Here is a 19,655-nt window from a genome sequence, read left to right on the forward strand (position 1 = left end):
GGTGTAAAAGAATGACTCATTAGCTTAATAGAGAGTTATCTGGGTAATAAATGCATGAATAACTGAACTGAGTCACCATTTGATTGTATGCCTGGGTGGAACGGATGCAGGTACCATTTTGCTAGGGATTGGTGTAGGGCAGAGTTCAAGATGGGTTCAGGGAAGGTAGGATGCTTTTTTATAGCTTAACTGAGGACCTTTAGCTGTAAGATGCAGTTGCCAGGCTTCCCTGAATTCACTCCTCTAGCAGCATCACCCAGCTAGATAGACTCTTGCTGGATGGAAAGCTCTTGGAGCTGCTTACCCAGGTTTCCTCTGCAGGAACTCTCTGCAGGGTCTCACAAAGAAAGCCCGGTCTTGTCCAAAGCATGTCCGAAACAGGAGCCAGCTCTATTAGCTACTTCAGAGCAAGCTGTGCAGAAGTACTGAACTGCCAAACAGTCCTGCACAAGCCCTCCAGGTTACTGTGCTCAGATCACCTTGGGCTGAGCAGCAAACCCCTATGTGCGGCTGCTACAGCTGAGGCTGGAGATGCAGCCCCCTGTGTACCACTCCACAAGGTGGGGAGGAGATTCTTGTGACCCCACACTATGGCAGACTCTCCAGTTTGCTCATGTCCCCTATTGCACTTGCACAACTGGTTGCCAGCTGGCAAACGTGCTGTGGAAGGAGCTTTTGTGACTCACCTTGGGCAAGTGTTGGCTCCACATCACAGCCTAGGGCTTCTGGAATGACCCACAGTTCTGGTGGCTGTTATGAGGAGGAGGTTTGGGGAGGCGCATCAAGCATGCCTGCCAAGATACCTCAATCTTAAATGTCCAGCAGTCATGAGATCCTAAATCACTGGCTGCTTTTTAAAGCTCTGGCCTGGAATTTCTGATGAATGGTAGATGCCAGAAAGTGAAATTAACTGTTGCGATCAAGTGAATCCTCCCAGTATGTGAGCGAGTTACCAAACTTCACTGGCACCATTACACAACAATTGGAACTAGTCTGAGGAGAGCAGTCTCCACCCTGAAGTGTGATCTCTACCACTGTTCCACTCACATTTTTCCAGGGACTGAACTGGATTTTCAGGTGCTGGTGAAGTTGCTTTATGTGAGGCTGTGCAGTAGGCAGGGGCTGCAAACTGACCTGGTTAAGACTGTAGGTCTGATAACCATGAAAAGAGGGCAGCCAGACCTGGTGGCGCAAATGTGAACGTAGAACTTCACTTCTGTATGGTTACATGAGTGTTTCTAGCCTCAGACTTAAAGCTGATTTCTACAAATTCATGTGTGGCCAGTACCAGTGGGGCTGTGGTGTCCTCTACACTGGTGGTGTCAATCCAAAATCACTATGCTCTCCACGTTAACCCCATATGGTTTATGGAGAACCTTCCCATTGTTAGTCAGTGCAGCAACATCTTCTTAGGGGATCATCTTCCACCAGTGAGCTGAGTCCCAGCAGGGAGTAAACAGGCAGCACAATCCCCATGGCACTTGGAGTGCCGGTATTTGATGTGGCTCACGGCACTCGAGGTAACAGGACAAACAAGCAGGACCGACATGGCAGTGCTGCCAGGAGGCTTGACACCAAGGAGCTGGGGGAATCCACAGTGGAATAACAGAGACAGCACCTATGGAAAAAATACTTTCCCCCTCTGTCTAACAACTCTGCAAAAGCCAACAAACAGTGCAAAGGGACACACTTGGTAATTGAATGGAATCATATGGCCTTGTGATGACAGGGCATAGAAGTCTATAGGGCAAATTGCTCAACCCTCACAGCCTCTTTCTCTGTCTAAGGTGGCTCTTCTTCTAGGGGAGACCTGCCAAGGGTCTCTAGCAAGGAAATGACAAATCGATATGGGTTGTTGAAGCAAATACCTTCAATCAAACCTCAACATTTAGGTCAACATTTACATCCATCAGTGCTGTGTGTGTAAATTGTGGTGTTAGTGTAAATATCTAATGAATAAACTTGAAATATACACAGAATGACCTTGACCTTTCCTCCCTCTGTGCCACATCTGTGCAACATCCAGTGAGGTCAGGGAGCACTTTTATTTAGATTTACCTTTATTTAGACTTAATATGTATTTTAGGCTTTGGGTAGGAATACAGGAATGGAAAGTAATTCCTAATGCAACAAGACACAGCTTTTCATTGTTCCCTGGAGTTGTATGCCTCAAAGCTCAGTAAGTGTGATGCTGCCTTAGAAATTAATGTGCAAGTTAATGATTCTTTTTTAATAGTGCACTTCTCCTCTCTAGGCTTGGTTTTTAGCTATTTTATGTCTGTCTTCCATGCTGGACCCTAGTACCTTTTTTTTGGCAGGTCATGAGCAAATTGTCTGTAAGGTGCTTGGTCCACGAAAAACAAAAAGGATGTGAAATGCACATATATATATATATATTTGGGAAGGTTTCATTTTTACTTATCTTTTCTTTATGTACCACAACAAATGTTGTGGTTTGTCATTGTAGGATCTTGTTCTTTCTAACTGCTCAAAGAAACAATGATAACATCAGTAGACTGCTGAGGAACAACATCATTTGATGTCTGCCACTGGGCTGGTTTGTGTGGAAGGGTACAGTCTAGCTCTCCTAGTACAGCAACTCCTACTCATCTCCATGAGGATCAGACCAGTGTTGCTAAATACAGTTTTCTGTGGGTTTTTAAAAAGCCCTGGACCCAGGAGCATTTAATGTGAAGCACAGTCAGTGCATGGACAAGTCATTTGTTTGTGCTCATAGCTGCAAATCAGACATGTGATGGCTGTGGTAATTATGGACTCAAATCCAGTTGCTATTAAAGTGGGCATTTTCCACTCAGCATAAAGTTTTCCGTGTGATCCAATGTGAGTCTAGCAGACAGAGTCCCATCCACAAGTCCATTTCATTCACCTCGCTGCCTTTCCTCCTGTGCCACTGAGAAGCCAAGAGTAAACTACTGGGGATGAGGAGAGGCAGAGGGAAAGGGAGAGGGAGAGGGAAAGAAAGAGGAAGAGGGAAAGGGAGAATGAGAAGGAGAGGAAGAAGAGTAGCAGACATAAATAAAAGTCAGGGCCCAAGCGCTTTACAAAGAAAGGCTCAGGACCCTTTCCAGAGATAAAAAAAAAAATAAGCTCCTCTCCCAGTGCTACACTCTTCCTTTCCAACCTCTCTCCTAAAAAATCCAGGTTACCCGATTTCAACATGATTTAGCTCACAGCTGCCACTATGAAATGCTTTCCTCCTGTCACCCTTGTCTGCCCTTCGCTATTTCTTAACCACTGTCACATGCTTTACATTGCATGACTTAATCGCTTGAGACTTTGACTCCATTTACATATATAAACACATAAAAAGATACACACCTGCAGTTGCTTTGACCACCTGGCAACTGCCTGAGCAGTAGCTGCATTCCTGGATCATGACATTTAGCAGGGCAGTAGATGTGACTTACACAAAGTCATTCATAGCCATTGGCAGCAATTGGCGCCTTTGATCCCCTTGGTCCTTCTCCAAGGAAGATGAGGTACAGCAGGGAAGGCCCAGAGCACCAAATCCAGGCATGTCTGCTCCTTTTCGTGCAAGCACCTGCACCAGCTCCAGCACGCATTCCGGAAAATTTGACCAGTACTGCAAGAGTGGTGGGAGTCTCCATGCAGGAACTGAGATTCAGCTGCATCCTGTTTGTATGCACAGGTAGCAAAGACAGGGCATGGTCCTGAAACCTCACAGCTTGCACTAGGAAAGGAGAATTGGAAGAGTAGCGTAAGAGAACAGACCCATAATGTCAAACCCCAGTTTCCTCCAAATGATTAGCAAACCTCCCTTTGTCTTCTGTGTATGGGCAAAAGACTCAGCTATGTGGTCTCTATAATTTGAGCCGGGAAGTTGTGTCCCTACCACATAAACTGTTGGAGCATTTTATTTCAACTATAAGCTTATATACAGATCAACAAAAGTGTCTTACCACCAAGAGCCACCATGAAAGCATCCTGATAATTAAGTTCAGTCTGCAAATGTCAAAGCTTGGCTCCTGTCTTCACATTTTTAGCAAAAATGGTTCCAGATATTACAGCCCCCAACTGAGTGTGGCTCAGAGGCAAACAAAACTCTATGGATTGCTGTTGCACTGACAAAATCCAGACATTTCTTCCTTAAAGAGTTAAGGAAAAGAAAGATGTAGCTAACACCCTACTTAGTTTCAGGGCTGCATCAAGTGCTGAGCACTTTCTGATGAGTGATTTTGAGTAGGACATAACTGAGGTTAATAAATAATCAAACATGCTTTTAACAAGTCGCATTTATTGGCATTGTGTGAAAAGCATTGGTAGCTCCTGTGGCAGGAATGAGAGTGCCCACATATTTTAAGTCAAGCATCTGTTTGAACACTTGAGTCAATGAAAATTCTGAGACAGTGCAGGTTTCATTAATAATAATCCAGTGTTTTATCACAGGATACTCTAATTGTTTCTCATGAGGAAGATGTGATCCCAGGGACAGAAAGATTAAGCTTTTAAGAAGCTCAGATTATAACATTCAAAGCACTACCCTATATCATAATGAATTGCCTGCTCATCTTGTAGACTTTGATGATAGCGACCAAAACACATGCATGTTGGGCAGCTGGTTTTGAGGGCAGACTTCCCCTGGATTGCAGCAAATGGGCAGATAACAGCCTATCCCAGTTTAAGGAGTCCCAGTACGTCATCATACTTGGCTCTTACAGTTCAATTTCCGTAAGACCCTTGGGAGCTTTGCAACCCAATAATTAAACCTCTCCACTCTATTGAGAAATAAGCATGTAGGAGCAACACAGCATCTCAGCGTAAGCAATGAAAACTCTAGATGATGGATGTGATTTAGGAAATCCTGTGCATAGATGGTATCAGTCCCTGGACCCAGGTGACAGCTCTCAACTTTACCCAATGTGGTCATCTTTGCCACATGATAACTGCAGAAGGCACTGAGTGCTTTTGGAAACATCAAATGAAAGCAACAGAGATTCTCAAGGAAGATCGAGACTGGCTCAGGGACATCTGGAAAAGGCTTTCTAGGACAAGATTCATTCTCTTCACCTAACCCCTAGCCACCCCGGCCTTCCCTCTGTACTCTGCTGCTTGTGACTCAAACAGCTTTAGCGAGGAACTGTGCAGGAAATCTGTCTGGAGCCAGCATGCAACCACACGAGAGACCAATATGTGGAGTAACTTCTCTCTCTTTGTTTCTCACATTTAGAAAACCTCTCCCTGCCTCATTTCCTCTAACCTCTGTTGGAGAACCAACCGTTCCCTACATGCTGCAGTATGAGGTGAGGTGGGAGAATACCCATGACACAAGTGACAAAGCAGATCAAGCCACTCATCAGCACAATCCTTTCTCACCATGGCCCCAGAAGGCATTTACTCCTCTTCCCTGCAGGTGACATTTAAGAGCAAGTTCCTGGTGGTTGGCTTCTGAGGCAAGGACAGTTGATGTTCTTGTTAGCACTCTCACCCAACAAGCTACTCCTCTGGCAGTATTGTGTTCTAAGCTAACACCAAGAATTCTCCTGCTCTTCACATGCAGAGGGTTCTAGCAAAAGCCATGTTACAAAGATGAAGAAGTAAAAAAGAAGTATTTGATTGCAATAGTGCAAATAAAAGGGAACTCAGCAAGCTTGTGAAAGTGCTGGGAGCTAGACTGAGGAAGAGGAGAGTTGCAGTGATTCAGGAGCTTGGAAGGAGCTCCCCAGACGTGTGTGGTGCTGTCCAGAGTATGCTCTGCAGAAAGGAGATATCCCAAAGGAGTGCTTACAAATTGATCGCATAAGGAGATCACCTGGTGTAGGTAACAGCTGAAGCTTAGCATCATGGGTAAGGTAATTAACTAATTAGAAAACACAGGATAAACACATGATAGAAACTGATAGGAGGATACGTGACAGCAAGAAGATGAAACAGATTCAGCCTCGATGAAGGGCGTTCATGGGATTTATTCAAAGGGCTGGGCCAATGGTACGCTCTCCACGTGCTGTCACCTGTGTCACCCTGAAGCAAGGGGCCTTCCTGTCAAACACTCTTTGGAGTCTAGCCTGATGTCTGGGAGAAGTTGGATCAGAAAACATGTCTGGAGCACTTGGGCAGGAGCATCTGCCGGCTGGGTGCTGACCATGGGAGCAGCAGACCCTGGAAGTACCAACTACCAGCAGCACTGTGGCATGTCAGCATGGTCAGCATGTCAGCATGGGCACCTGGCTGTGTTGGCTCACAGTGACAGTAAATGTGCCCTTCTGCATTGGGAAGATCTCCAGGGATCAGGCCCCACAGATGAGTGGCTGCTGTCCCCCTGGAGCCATGCTGTGCACAGGGTGAGGAGGGGAGCAAAGGGAAGCCAGGCAGCAATCAGGGTCTGTCCAGACCAGCGCCACAGCACTGGGAGCTGAGATGTTTTCCCAGGGCAGGTTAAAGCCGGACAGAAGTCAGCATTAAAGACAGATCCAGAGATAAAAAGCTCAGATTTACATAGATTGACTTCACCACATCATTCACAAACACACTTTGATCTTGAGTCATCTGTTGCTATAATTACTGAAAGATGGTTGATGCAAACACACTTCCCACTGGAGCTGGGTCACTGGAGTGGGGACTTGCTCGCTGTAGCACTGACCCAAGCCTGTGTTCCCATTCCTTCTTCTGTTCAAAGGGCTTCATGCTAGGGTTATCTAACAAGTAACTATTCTTTAGATACCAAGCCTTCTTCTCTGGCTAGTCAAGAAGTCAGTTAGCCCTTCACCACATGCATTAAGCAATTGCCATGGAAGGAGGCTCCAGTATAAGGGAGAGCTGTAGAGAGCTCATCACAGGCAGACAAACTATTCAGCTGTGCCTGGGGGTGGCTCAGGATCAGACAGCTGGGGTGTTTATCTGTGGGTGATCACTGCACCTTTTGATGTTCCTCTGCTGCTGTTTGGACAAGCCCATCCAGGAGCTGTTCCAGAGAAGCTGCTCCACTTTACGGTTTTAGCAGAGTAAGGCAGGATCTGATCCTCCATGCAAACACACCTCCAATAAAACAGGTGCATTTTAGCTTCTGCAGCTCCCTAAATCACAGCCAGACAGGTCAGTGCCCTGTGCCTCCCGTGCTCCCTCTGCCTGCCATGGCATTCCTATAGGACAGGCCACAGCTTGCTGCTTTCTTTGCTAAAACTTGCTGTTTCCTTTGATGCTGCCTGCAGGCTGCAGAGGATATGCCAATGCAGGAAAGAAATGGCTGCTTCATGGAAAAGGGAGAAGGGAAATCACTGGGTGTAAGGATTACAACAGAAGTCTCTAACCTCTGGGGTACAAGAGAAGAAGGAGGTACTTTAGAAGTTCTGTCTCCCTTGAACTGGCCTGCAGTCATCAGGGACTCTTCATCAGGGACTGTAGTGATAGGACAAGGGGTAATGGGTTCAAACTTAAATAGGGAAAGTTCAGGTTAGATCTAAGGAAGAAGTTCTTTATCACGAGGGTGGTGAGGCACTGGCACAGGTTGCCTAAAGAAGTGGTGAATGCCCCATCCCTGGCAGTGTTCAAGGCCAGGTTGCACAGAGCCTTGGGCGACATGGTCTAGTGTGAGGTGTCCCTACCCATGGCAGGGAGATTGGAACTGGTCCTTTCCAACACAAACCATTCTGTGATTCTGTGACTCTGTGAACCATTACTCCAGGGGCTGAGTTTAGTCTTAAATAAAAGCAGTTGCAGACTCAAAGCACCCTGATAGAGGAACCAGCATTGTCAGTTTTTTGTCTTGAGGTATGCCTGGTGTAGAATAGGCACCAACACAGCCCTGGAAAACAGCCAGCAGTAGGAGAAACCATCTACACAAGCGCGGTGGCATGGACTGCTGAGGGGCAAGTTGTATCTGTGGAGAGTCTGAGGCACAGCCACATGTGTCCCTAAAGGCCACCTGAAATAAACATAACATCACTCATTCTGGACACAGGACAGAATAAGATGCAAACATCTCTGCATTCAGCAGGGAAGAGACAACACACACTCACACATGGAGCCTTCCTCTAGTAACCACCTCAGTGCTAAAATACTTTCAACAAAATATTCTTCTCTGTCTCAGGCTGGATACCTCCCTGTCTAAATACAAAGGTCTTCCACCATCTCCTAAGCATGATGAAGCCCTGCAGAGAGACTTGTACCCGGGGTGGGAAAGAGGATTTGTTCCCAGTTGTTTTCTGAGGAGGAGTTTTAATGAGGAGGTGGTCAGGGAGACAGGACCCTGCTGCCTTTGTAGAGTTTGCTGTGTGACAGCCCACCCATTTTGAGTTAGAAATTGCCTCTGCACTCACTTCTTTTTCCTTCTTGCTGTGCCAGCAGCAGAGGTGACACCAGGGGCACTGAGTCATGAGCAAATGTGACTCTACCACGTTAGCCCAAATGCTGTGCCCTCTGGTGTTTTAAAACCTTCCTAAAGCAGGTTTCTGCCACCCACAGTGAAGGCCAGTTTGCCAGTGTAATGCATTGCCAGTCAGGAAAGGAGAGGATTTTGACTGGATTTATCAGTTTGCACTTTGCCAGATCAGTGGTTTCCCTTCTCGCCCATGCAGGCTCACTGGCTCCTATGGCAGTCACAGTCAGATTATGTGCGTTAGCAGTTGCCACACAGGGATCTCACTGGAACAAAAAATGTAGCAAGTATCACACAGGAAAGTGAGAGGAGAAAATATTGATGGAAGTACAATTCTGGAGAAGCAGGCCACTTAGGGAAGTTTGTTTCAGGTGTTTTGTTTGGAGGTGCTTTTGCTTATATGTTACCTGAAGGGGGGAAATTTCGCTGTTGAATAAACTGTATGTTTTTAATAATAAAACTAGAGAAGAGGCTCAAATGGAAATACAGGCTTTAAAAGACCAGAAATCCTATAATCTCTAAAAAGAGGAGCCTTTTCGAAGTTTCTTTTGCCTCAGCTCAAAATCTGAGTAGCTCTTTCCAGTAAGTCATGGTCCAGAAAACCTCAATACATCCTTGATGTCCTGGGCAATGAAATGTGGCAATGAAGCCAGGTCAATCTGTGATCTCGAGCTGGATGGGAGTTCCTCCCCTTCCACCCATGGCTTGAGGGTAGATGTTCCCTCAATTGTTCTGCTGTTGCAGCCCATCCACCCCAGTGAGGACACCAGGGGAACTAAGTTAGCTGTCAGCAGTCACAAGCCAATCTGCAGGTATATCAACTGAACAATGCCATTCACTGTTCCAGCTGCTTGAAATCCAAGTCCCACTTTGCTCCCACATCACCTACGGCAGCTCTGCCCACTAGAAATCAAAACTATTCCTGTAGAAAATCTCAGGAGTGAGGTCCTGAGGGAAGGCCTCAGCGTAGCACTGGCCTTTCACTGCTTCCTGCTCCTCTCCCAATTCCTTCTGTAGAGCTGCACCTTTTTTAGGGCATCCTCAGACCCCTCTGTCTGTTTTCCTCTTCCCACTGTAACAAGACAAGAAGGATCCTGCCTGCTCTCTCCAGAGACAGCCCTTCCAGCAGAGCAGTTCTCCATTTGCACCACTCCCTTATCTCTCCCCAGATCTGTTGCCACGCACAGGAGTCAAGCCATTGCTCCTGGTACACCAGCTCTAGCTTGCCTTCTGGATAGAAAAGGCAAAAAAAAAAAGACATTTTCTGCTCCAGTCTTTACCCCTTGAGATGCGTAAACACTTCCTAAAGGCAAAATGCTTTCCTGGGGCAGGAAGTTGAGACATATGCTGGGCTGGGGACTTGTTCCAGGAGTGTTTCATGTCATGGTGTGTGTGTGCCCCTGTGATGACTAAGACTGGTCATCTGCTCATCAGCCAGCCTCTTGGTTTCCCCATCATTCTCTGGTGCGGGGTATTCTTCCTCCTCTTCAGGTTTCCTGTTCATGGGCACTGTTCCCCTTCCCTCATTCTACCTCCAAAGACTGTCATTTCCATGAATTTCTTTGTGTTACATACAGTTTGCTTTTCAGTTATGTTTAATACTGTCTCAGATCTTAAATGCAGTGTATCATTGCTACCATTTGACAGACAAATATTTTCACCACTGTCAAAATGAAACACACTGTTATGACAACAAAGCAATTGCATTGCCAAAACAGAAAGTTTATGTTCTTTACGATTCCCTTTCTGTGGGAAATTGACAGCTCTGGAGTTTTGCTCCTATCTGACCATGGGAAATGTTTGAAAGTCACTGCTGAATGAAAAGAGGCTCCACAGGCTTTAACTTCCATGTTTTCCAGACATCTCCAGTGACTATTAACACAAATTATTGAATCTAGGTCCATTCCAATTCACCTGCGGGTGCTTTCTGGAAGGAAGGAACATCTGAGAACTCTTGTTACCTGAAAATAACACACTATGCATTAACATCACCAAACCACTGAGGTATTCCAAGCCAAATCTGACCTCTGGCTCTGCAAGGATAGGCTAACCAAAGTTCAAACAGGTCATAACAGCCTGGTTACCTATTCCCTGGTAGGAAAGCAAGTGGAAAAGTACTGCCAAGGCAGCCTTCCCTCATCCCCTCATCAAGGGCCGATGACACAACCCAGCATGCCTGGTATCCTCCATTTCTCAAGCATCCGCTGCACTAGGGAGGGACCTCTTTAAAGTCTGCAATAGATGGATCTGATAAAGTGTGCCCACAGCAACTACAAGGAGTTGGTAGGTCACATGAGGCATAGCTAAAGGTGGCAGCACCAAGAGTTAGGTCACATTTGGTTGATCCATGTAGCACTGCCTTCACTGCAGAAAGGATCAAAGCGTCTATAACTAAAGTAACCTGTACCCTTGTGAAGGGCTGTAAGGAATACTGGGGTGTAGGTCACAAAACAAGCAATCATATGCCAAGAGGGAAGTGCTCAAATATTTGCAATGCCTAGTTGCTTTTCTTAATTTCACCTTCATGGTGTGTCAGTTACAAAGGGCCAATTATGTTTCCAAGAGAGACATGTTTCTGTAATTGTGCTGGGGCTCCAGTTAAACTAAGATGTGCCCAGCACCCTGACACTTGACAATAGGAAATACTGTGGGAATGGGTTAGGTAGGCCATGGGATAACTCATGGGCATCCTCATGTACTGAGTGTCTTGCATTCCATCTGGTGGCTGCTCTGCCTTGAGAAGCCCCACAGCTTGCTCAGGCTATGAGAGAGCCTCTGCTCCATGCCTGGATCATTTCCCAAAGGCCTCTCATCTTCTAGAGTCCTTTCCCACTTGCTTCTGCTCAGACTATGTAGCACATATCCAGCCAGATGTGCTCCTGAGGTGCTGGCCTCATCAGATATGAGTAGTCCTGCTTCTGAAAGGAGTCCTGCTAACTGAGAGAGAGGTAATAAACAGCAACCCACTCTGTGAAACCCTGTTTACTCATAGCACTGCTCTTGTGGGTTGGGTAACTTTTCAGGCTCTGCTTTGAGACCTGCTGCTCCAGCCTCTTTTGTCAGGATTTGTTTTTTTTTCTGTAGCTTTTGTGTGATTTCTGAGAAAAAATTTGCTGGGAAGCTGGGAAGCAAAGACAGGAGAAGCCCCCCTACCCCCTCCTCTACCACGGGGAGAGCCCTGACAGCAGGAAGGAAAGGATTAGCAGGTGGCATTCAGAGCTCCCACTTGCAGCCAGCCCTTCCCTACCAACAAGAAGTCCTCCTGCTTTGGAGTTTATTTGGAAAGCTTTAAACATACTTACTAATTGCCTTACATAGACCCATTGATATACAAGGAACACTTTACAGTGTAAATATGCTTCCTTGGGTACACTACCGATTAGATAACAAGACCAAGATCATACCTCTTGTAGGAAGATAGCTCCTCACCACTGCAGCCTTTGTCTCCAGAGGCCTTGAATTATTCTTTTGCCTTAATTCATAGAGAGTGGCTTCTGTGCTGAAAAAATGACATGTGAAATGTGTATACTTGGTGTTTCTCTGATCAGTTTTCTGACCCATCTGTAGCACCAGCCAGAGGACTCTGAGGTTCACCCATCCCAGTCCATCTTTGACAGCAGACAGTTAAAATTAGTTCCCACTTCCAACAAAAGCATACCTGGAGAGTGAAAGGAGTAACTGGCCATTGTAGTTACACAGTTCTTCCCTTTCTGTTTCAGTGCCTACCTCATGGGTGTTAGTGCTGATGCAGGAGCTGGGAGCTGTAGTAGAGTCTCTACATCATGGTCATCATGGAACACAACAAACTGTAATGGAGCCAGGTGTCAGATGGGAGAACATCCATAAAACAGAAGACGTAAGTGATCGATTGCTTATGCAAGATAAATATACACAGAGTTACCTGAGACCAGTCTGAACTCACAAGGGGAGGTGTGTGAGTAAGGAAGTGAAAAACTGTCACTTGGTTGTATTTTAGAGATGTGTTACTCCAGCAAAGATTCCGGTGAAATGGGATGCCAGGGAGAAAAGTATAGGACTGTGTCCCAGCCAGCTTCCTCCTTGTGGCTACGTTTACAGCTGTAAAGTATGCACCTCTCTCTGTTGCCCTATAATCTTTGTCAGCTTTTGGGTCTCTGTGAAGGAATAGTAAAGATGGGAACAAAGACATTTTACTTCCTTGCCACTCATGGACATAATTACCTTTCGTTATCCTTCGGCCAGCCCTGACTGTGACCCAGCTTCACAGGGAGATACTGGCTGCCAGAATTGCTTCTTTGACACCCACATCATGATTCAAAGAGATCAGGATCAGGTCTTCAGAGAGGCGAGAACCTACCAGTTAGAGGAAGCTGGTCAGAGGAGATAGCAAGGGCCGATGTTTTACTCATTTGATAGCATTACTGCAAAGCTCAGGAAACTAACGTCACTCGTCACTCGCATCCAGTCATTTGCAAATAATCAACCTAAAGTAAACCATCCCCTGTTACTTCTCCTTCAGGTGCAGACAACTTCCAGGTCCTGGCTGGGTGGGGGATTTCCTGTCTGCGTTTAGTTTGTACCTCTTCCAAGGCTTGCGGTTTGCCAGGTGGTTTGTGCCTTCCATCAACACCTGCGAGAGGTAGTAACTCAGGTTTAATTTTACCACTGGGGAGGTGAGTCCTAACTTCTGCAACTGGCAGAATTCATCCTGGCAGGCTCTGTGCTGCTGCCTTTTGTCAGCTCTGAGCCAGAGGGTTTGCTCCATTTTGTTGCACTCAAAATTACCTTGATAGTAAAGAAAGGGAAACCAAATAGGAAGGGAGCAATGCAGATGCATAGCTTCCAAGTTAGCTTTGTTCTTTTGCCAGCAGGCTATGCAAAGCCTGGCATTCTTTCTGCAGGTTCTAAAAAGCACTCTTCACCCTCCCAGACAGAAAGTAAAACTCAGGAAATCTTTCCAGGCTATACATGAAGCTGGTACATGAAGCTGGATCAGTGGTGCGCTGTTTCCTGAGCCCAATGAAGGAACCAAAATCTTCCATTTTTGCTAAACCCCAGGGAGCTGCCAGTAGTTAGTATACAAAGACAGGGTGTATTCTGCATTAATAGGGAGCCAGTTTAACACTCTTTTTACCCAGCTCCAAATCACACAAGATCAACAAGACCAGCTACAGTAGCCTTTTCTCTGAAGCAAGCAGGCCACAGAAGCTTGCTGGCTCTTAAGATGCAGCTGACTGCTTCACCAAGCAGAACTAGCCCTACATCTCAGTCCACTTTCAGCTGAGCAGAATAGATATATTTAGAAGATAAATTTCAAAAGCTAGGTTGAGAGGGGCACTTTTCTTAGGAAGAACAAAAATAAACCCAAAGAAAATACTGTCTTGTGCATCAACAGGGTGAAAGGAAGACTCATAAAGACTTTGGTGTTGAAACAAAACATTTCCTTTTTCAGCATCTAATCCTAACTATTTTCACCACAACCACATTCAAAAAGGAAAAAAATCCAAAGTCTTTCTTTGAAAAGAAATCAAATTATATAAAAACAAAAATGAAACAAAAATAAAAAAAGTCAGCCCGTCCTAGGACTTGACTCAGCCAAATGTATTTACTAAATCCAAGTTACAATCTATGTTTCCTGAAAGTGTATTTTTTGAGTGTATAAAACAATTCACCAGATTAAAATAATATCAGTGCATCCAGCAGTAGTATTAGAATATACTCAACACAGTTTCTTTTCAAGTTTCACGCCACAGTGAAGGTCTTGATGGTTTCAACAAATATGAAGCCATAGGCTTCTCAGTATGGTGGGAAGTGTGCATCACATGTGGATTTTGCTGGGAATGTCCCGGGTATCTCTTTCCAGTTAGACACTGAAGAGCAGCCCCCCCCTCAGTACAGAGTTTATGACATAACAGGGAGGGAGTCCCTGTTCTGTTGATGCCAGCTAAGGTCTTGGCTTGGAAGGCTCTTTGAGCACTTGGAGGTGTTTAATTTGACCTGCAGCCATTGCAATAAATTTTAATTACAGTCCCAGTGCCATGGCTTAAACCATGACACCCAGGCAGTTTAAGGGTACAGTCATGGATGTATGTGTGTCTCTGTAGTCATGCAAACTCCATCTCTGAGGGGCAGCATTTCCATTACATGGCATAAATCCGTCTTCAGGAAACATGGCAGGAATTCAAACAAGGTGCTTTTTAAGCACCACCTTTTCTTGAGCCCCATTCAAAGCTTCCTGTTGGAATAATGATAACAAAATGCTTCTGCGAGGCCCCTCTTGTCATTAATTTTGTGATAGGGGAGATTGGAACTGGAAAGCATTAGCTGACAGCAACCTCAATATGCAAGTCAAAGCTGCCACATCTGATTTCCTCTTGCTAAACCCAGAGCAGGCTCACTTTGGTGAACGTGTGGCTTTTCAGCAGGGTAAGCAAGTGTGTGTGTGTGTGTGTGTGTGTATGCATATACATATATATAAATACTGTAATATAATATATATGGAATTGTTTTTTGGAAAACTGTGAAATCAGGTTTGGGAAAACATATGTTCACCCAAGTTTCGTCTCTGCTACCAGGCATGACTCCAAAGTTCTGGTGTTTGGGTGTTTGCAGGCCTCCCCACAACAGAGCACAACCCAGACACAATAAAACTACTCAGGATGAAGGCAGAAATCCTACAGGCAAGAAACACACCAGAGCTGCACTTGCCCTGTGTGCCATCGTGGTATTTAGAGCTGCCAAGTCTGCACCTCCAAGGAGTCTGAATGCTTTGAGGAAAACAAAAGCCATGATATAGGAAAGGCAAAACTGCTTATTGTACCAGACTCTATACTATTCTATACTATTCTGTCAGGCGTGCAGGATGTTAGCATGGAGCCGTATTACCTGGAAGTCTTTATTCATTGAATAGAATCACAGCCTGGTTTGGACTGTAAAGGACCTAAAGATCATCCAGTTCCAACCCCCTGCCATGGGCAGGGATGCCTCCCACTAGACCATGTCCCCAAGGCTCTGTCCATTCTGGCCCTGAACACTGCCAGGGGTGGAGCATTCACCACTTCTTTGGGGAGCCTGTGCCAGTGCCTCACCACCTTCATGATAAAGAACTTTTTCCTTAGATCCAACCTGAACTTCCCTTGTTTCATTTCTGCAGTGTCTGGAAGTTTCTGAAAGAATCCTTCACCCTTTCAGGCTGGGACACAGCTGAGTCAAATCACAGCTCTGCTACTGATGTCTGCGTGGCATGGGGAGAGTGGCCAGGTGACTGGGCATGCTTAGCTCACAGAAGAACAGTGGAAGTGCTGGGATCTATCCAAGCATCCCAGGCTTCCCATCTGCCTTTGTTCATACAAACCAAGCAGCTTCCCCCCACCGATGGCAGCAGGACAAACCCCAGCTCCACACAAAACAAACAGCGGAAGCTGTGATTTGACAGAATACCTCCAGCTGCCAAGATCTCACAGGAGATTGCTCACCGTTTACTCAGTAGATAGAGTTTGTCTTTGCCCACTTGGTCCTGTGCCAGGCACACGCAGGCACTGGCTGCTGCCCATTGCTCCGACGTGCTGATTGCCTTCTGAAGTATTACAAGGATCCAGCTTGCATGGGACCAGCTCCTTCCTCCCTAATGTGCCTTCTGCTTTGATCCAGAACACCCTGAACAGGCAGGACCTCTTCTGTTCAGCTGAGGCTCTGGAGCGGCTGGGCAGCAAGGGGCCATGAACAGGCCATGTGCATGACGTTGTTAGGCCACAACTGCAAGGTGGTCCCCATTTCTCTCCCCATTAGGGTGGCTTTTCCCTCACACCAGAACCCTCTCTCTCTTGAATGCTCTTGTTCTTTGGACAAAGAATGGAAAGACACAGGGTTGAAACTGTTCTGCTCTCCTCTCACCTGTGCCTGAGGGAACTGGCCATAAAGGGCTGCTGTCGAAAGCACGTGTGTGGCACAGGCATGATTTTAGACCTTTCAAGAGAGAAGCCATCTGAAATAGGGGTTTTCTTTCCCCTGGTTCTTTCCTGAGGAGTCTAAGGCTTAGGTGTTTCTCTGGGGCCTAGGCGGATGCAAGACATACACAGACACCTGGAATTCTGCCTGGGAAACCACAGAGAGAGATGCAGGGAGAAACAGAGCACAGGCTTCATGCTACAAGAGTCTCTTCCCTCCAAGCTTGCTCCTTCCCTCCAGGCAACACCACAGCCTCCAGCAGGTATGGGTCACTGGCACCATGTGTGAGCAGACAGTTCAGGCAGTCCCCCAGAGCTTCAGCCAGCTACTGCACGTTGCTGAATTTCAGGTGCAAAAGGCACTTAGAAGCCCATCTTCACCAGCATCCTCCAAGGAAAAGGGTAGTGCTTTCCCCTGTGGCAAAAAGGGCTGGATATAAGGAGTGTCTCTGGGAGAAAGCAGGGATCTTTTTTGCAGTTCCTGGTATCACCTTGACTTACAGCTGCTGTCAGTCCTGTCATCTCTTCACAGATGGAAACATGTACTACATCATCAGTCTCATTGCCCTGACACTTCATTTGAGAGATTCTTCAGCAAAATACAACAGCATATCTGCAAGTAACAGATATTTTTAGGTAGGTCATTCCTGAAACAGCAGGTACCTGGAAGCAACTGTTTTGACTAATTTCCTATCACATACCATGAAGCAGCAGGGCAGAAAGAATGATAGTCATGTTATCTGATTGATCAGAAGCTGGCACAAACCTCTGATGAGGAGCTGGGAGCATGACCAGGAATATTTGTACAGGAGTTGAAGGCTCAAAACAAAAAATACTGTATAGCCAGCCACAGTGTAAAAGCTGCATTTCAAGGGTAAAAGCAGAAGTGGGGGGGAATTTCTCTTTGTCTTTTTTTCTGCCTGCTGAGGTCAGAGCAGGAGGCTTCCAGAGCAAAGGGCAGACATGACTCAAGTGTATATGAAACTTCACCAGGAAATTGTCTCAAGTCCCACAGGAATCACATCAGAGCACTTCATCCACAGCACTGCGCCGCCCCATTCAGATGCTCGCACGCTGTCTGTGTGCACAGGAGGAGCTCTTGTCTTTAGATAGCCAAGTCAGCAAAAGGTAGGGGTGGTGCACCCAGCCTGAGAGTGCTTATCTAGAGCATAGCTTGGGATAAAGGGCTTGCTCTGCTGTTGCAGTTAAGACAACCTGTGCGTTTAGGCATCACTGCCACAACAGTGATGCCTTACTTTAAAGGCCTTACAAAACAGATACGTATACACACACAGTGGCTGTGGTGGAAACGCCACCAACACAGCACACAGGTGATAAAGGCAAAGCATGATCTGCCAAGAGCTGGAAAGAGAGGCCTGAGGGGCTTCATTTACCCCCATTCCTCTTAGGACACGTGGGAAATAAGCAGCCATATGGGCTGGAGATCCCAGAGAAAAGATGCCTCTACATGTGGTCTTGGATTAGGAATAATTTTGTGAGGGTGATGATGCACTGACACAGGTTGCCCAAAGAAGTGGTAAATGCTCCATCCCTGGCAGTGTTCAGGGCCAGAATGGACAGAGCCTTGGGCAACATGGTCTAGTGTGAGGTGTCCCTGCCCATGGCAGGGTGTTGAAACTGGATGATCCTAAGGTCTTTTCCAACCCAAACCATTCTATGATTCTATGATAATGTGTTGAAATTACTATTACTTGTTATCCTTGTTCAACAGAGCAGAAAGTGGAGGTCAGAAGCAGCAGTCGCTCCTGCTCCATAGCAGTTGCAGATGTGCTTGGGCTGCCTGGAAGGTGGCAAAACTCCCAGGGATCCATCCCCTCAGCTCCTCAATGGTGCTGTGGCCTGCATGTGGTTAGAAATCCTTTGCAAAGCAGGTATGTGGGCCCTGCCAGGAAGAGGCTTGAGTCACCCGATACCTGCAGGGAGGTTGCTCAGGGTGGAAGCTGGGTGTCAGTTGCCCAACCGTCCCCTCCAGCCTTCCCACTGAAGTGCATAGCGTGCAAGATAAAATCATCTCCAGACAGCTTATGACAAAAAGTGGAGTATAGGTGTCTGGGAGGTTGGAAAGAAAGAACAGAGAAAGTTTGTTCTTATCAAAGTGGATTTCCTGGAGTGATGAGTGAGTCTGGCATGTTCTTACTCTACATTTGTACATCTGGGTGGGCTGACACCACCTCCATTTTTCTGAGAAGGGAGCAGTTATCTTTCCAAATACTCTATTAGAGCCTACTCTGGCCTGGCCTCTGCTGCATCAGCCCCAGCACCAGCCTTTGTACACCTTCAGGGTGGCTGCGCTGGAGGGAGCATGGGAGAACTGACCTGTACTCACTTGTGGCCGTGGAAGACAGGAGAAGCCCTTTGCTCGTTCACCAGGTGTCCTAACACATGCTGTCTTCTCTAGCCACCCAGGAAAGGGTTTTGTCCACCAACAGATGTTTAAGAAAACAAAAAGAAAAAGAAACGCTCCCAACAAATAAACAGCTTTCTGTATTTAGACCTTTCAGGCAGCCTGTTCTGGTTACTGGTGTTCATGTGAGCATAAACATTGACACATTTTACACTGAAAAATGTGGAAGCATTAGCAGTGGGGTTATTTCCAGGTTGGTTTGTTTTGATTTTTTTTTTTTCCATTTTGTGCTTTAAATCAGCTCAGAAACCTTTAACAAGATCTCTCCAGCACTTTCCCTGCCACTCACACCCTGTGTGAGCTCAAGCATGTCAACATTTCTGGTCAGATAAAGCTTTTCATTCAATCTGGGTGATTTTTTACTAACAACTCCCTGATTTCCTGAGACATAAGTGAACAGCAGCCCTCCAGTGACCTTGCAGTGAACTCAGGAGCAGCAATTTGACACAAAGGAGCCGGTGAGGGGAGGATGAGGCTGGGAAGACAGCGCCCGTATCCAAGCTTGTCCTCGCCCTTGCACTCCAGCTGGGCTGCCTTTTCACCTCCGGTCTGCAGGAGTCCCACAGCCTGAGATGTTGGCTCTATGTACACAGACAGCACAACATGCATCACTGAAGTTTGCAAAAGCCCAAGCAAGAAGGTTGTGTGGAGGTTGAGGCAAATCAAGCCCTTCATCTGCAGGGGTTGCTCAGTGTATCACTAACAAAACAGGCCTTTTAACTTGATCCAGCACTCTGCCTCTCATCCTCTGTTAATTCTCCATTGAAGAGTGGAAGGACAGGCCTTCAGGTTTCCATGTGGGTAGGTCTGAACCCAAGCTGACACAGCCTGAGGGCTGGAGCAGAAATAGGTTTCTTCCTGTTCCAACTAAGGATTAGGGACAAGGGGACAGACCACCTCATCAATCCGCACTAAGGAATTCAGCAGAAGAGCCTTGGTTGCTGCTTAACGT

General features: G+C 46.4%; 1 long non-coding RNA gene across 1 annotated transcript; it reads right to left on the reverse strand.

The window, feature by feature from the left end:
* Window positions 1–355: 355 nt before the first annotated feature.
* On the reverse strand, window positions 356–12,193 carry LOC134165360 (uncharacterized). Its single transcript, XR_009965497.1, has 3 exons — window positions 12,012–12,193; window positions 3,942–4,127; window positions 356–791 (listed from the first exon to the last, which is right to left on the reverse strand). It is a non-coding gene; the product is annotated as an uncharacterized LOC134165360 (long non-coding RNA).
* Window positions 12,194–19,655: the final 7,462 nt, after the last annotated feature.

Source organism: Pezoporus occidentalis, unplaced genomic scaffold, assembly GCF_034315485.1.
Source record: "Pezoporus occidentalis ecotype Australia unplaced genomic scaffold, CSIRO_AGI_Poc_V1 ctg238, whole genome shotgun sequence".
Taxonomy (NCBI): domain Eukaryota; kingdom Metazoa; phylum Chordata; class Aves; order Psittaciformes; family Psittacidae; genus Pezoporus; species Pezoporus occidentalis.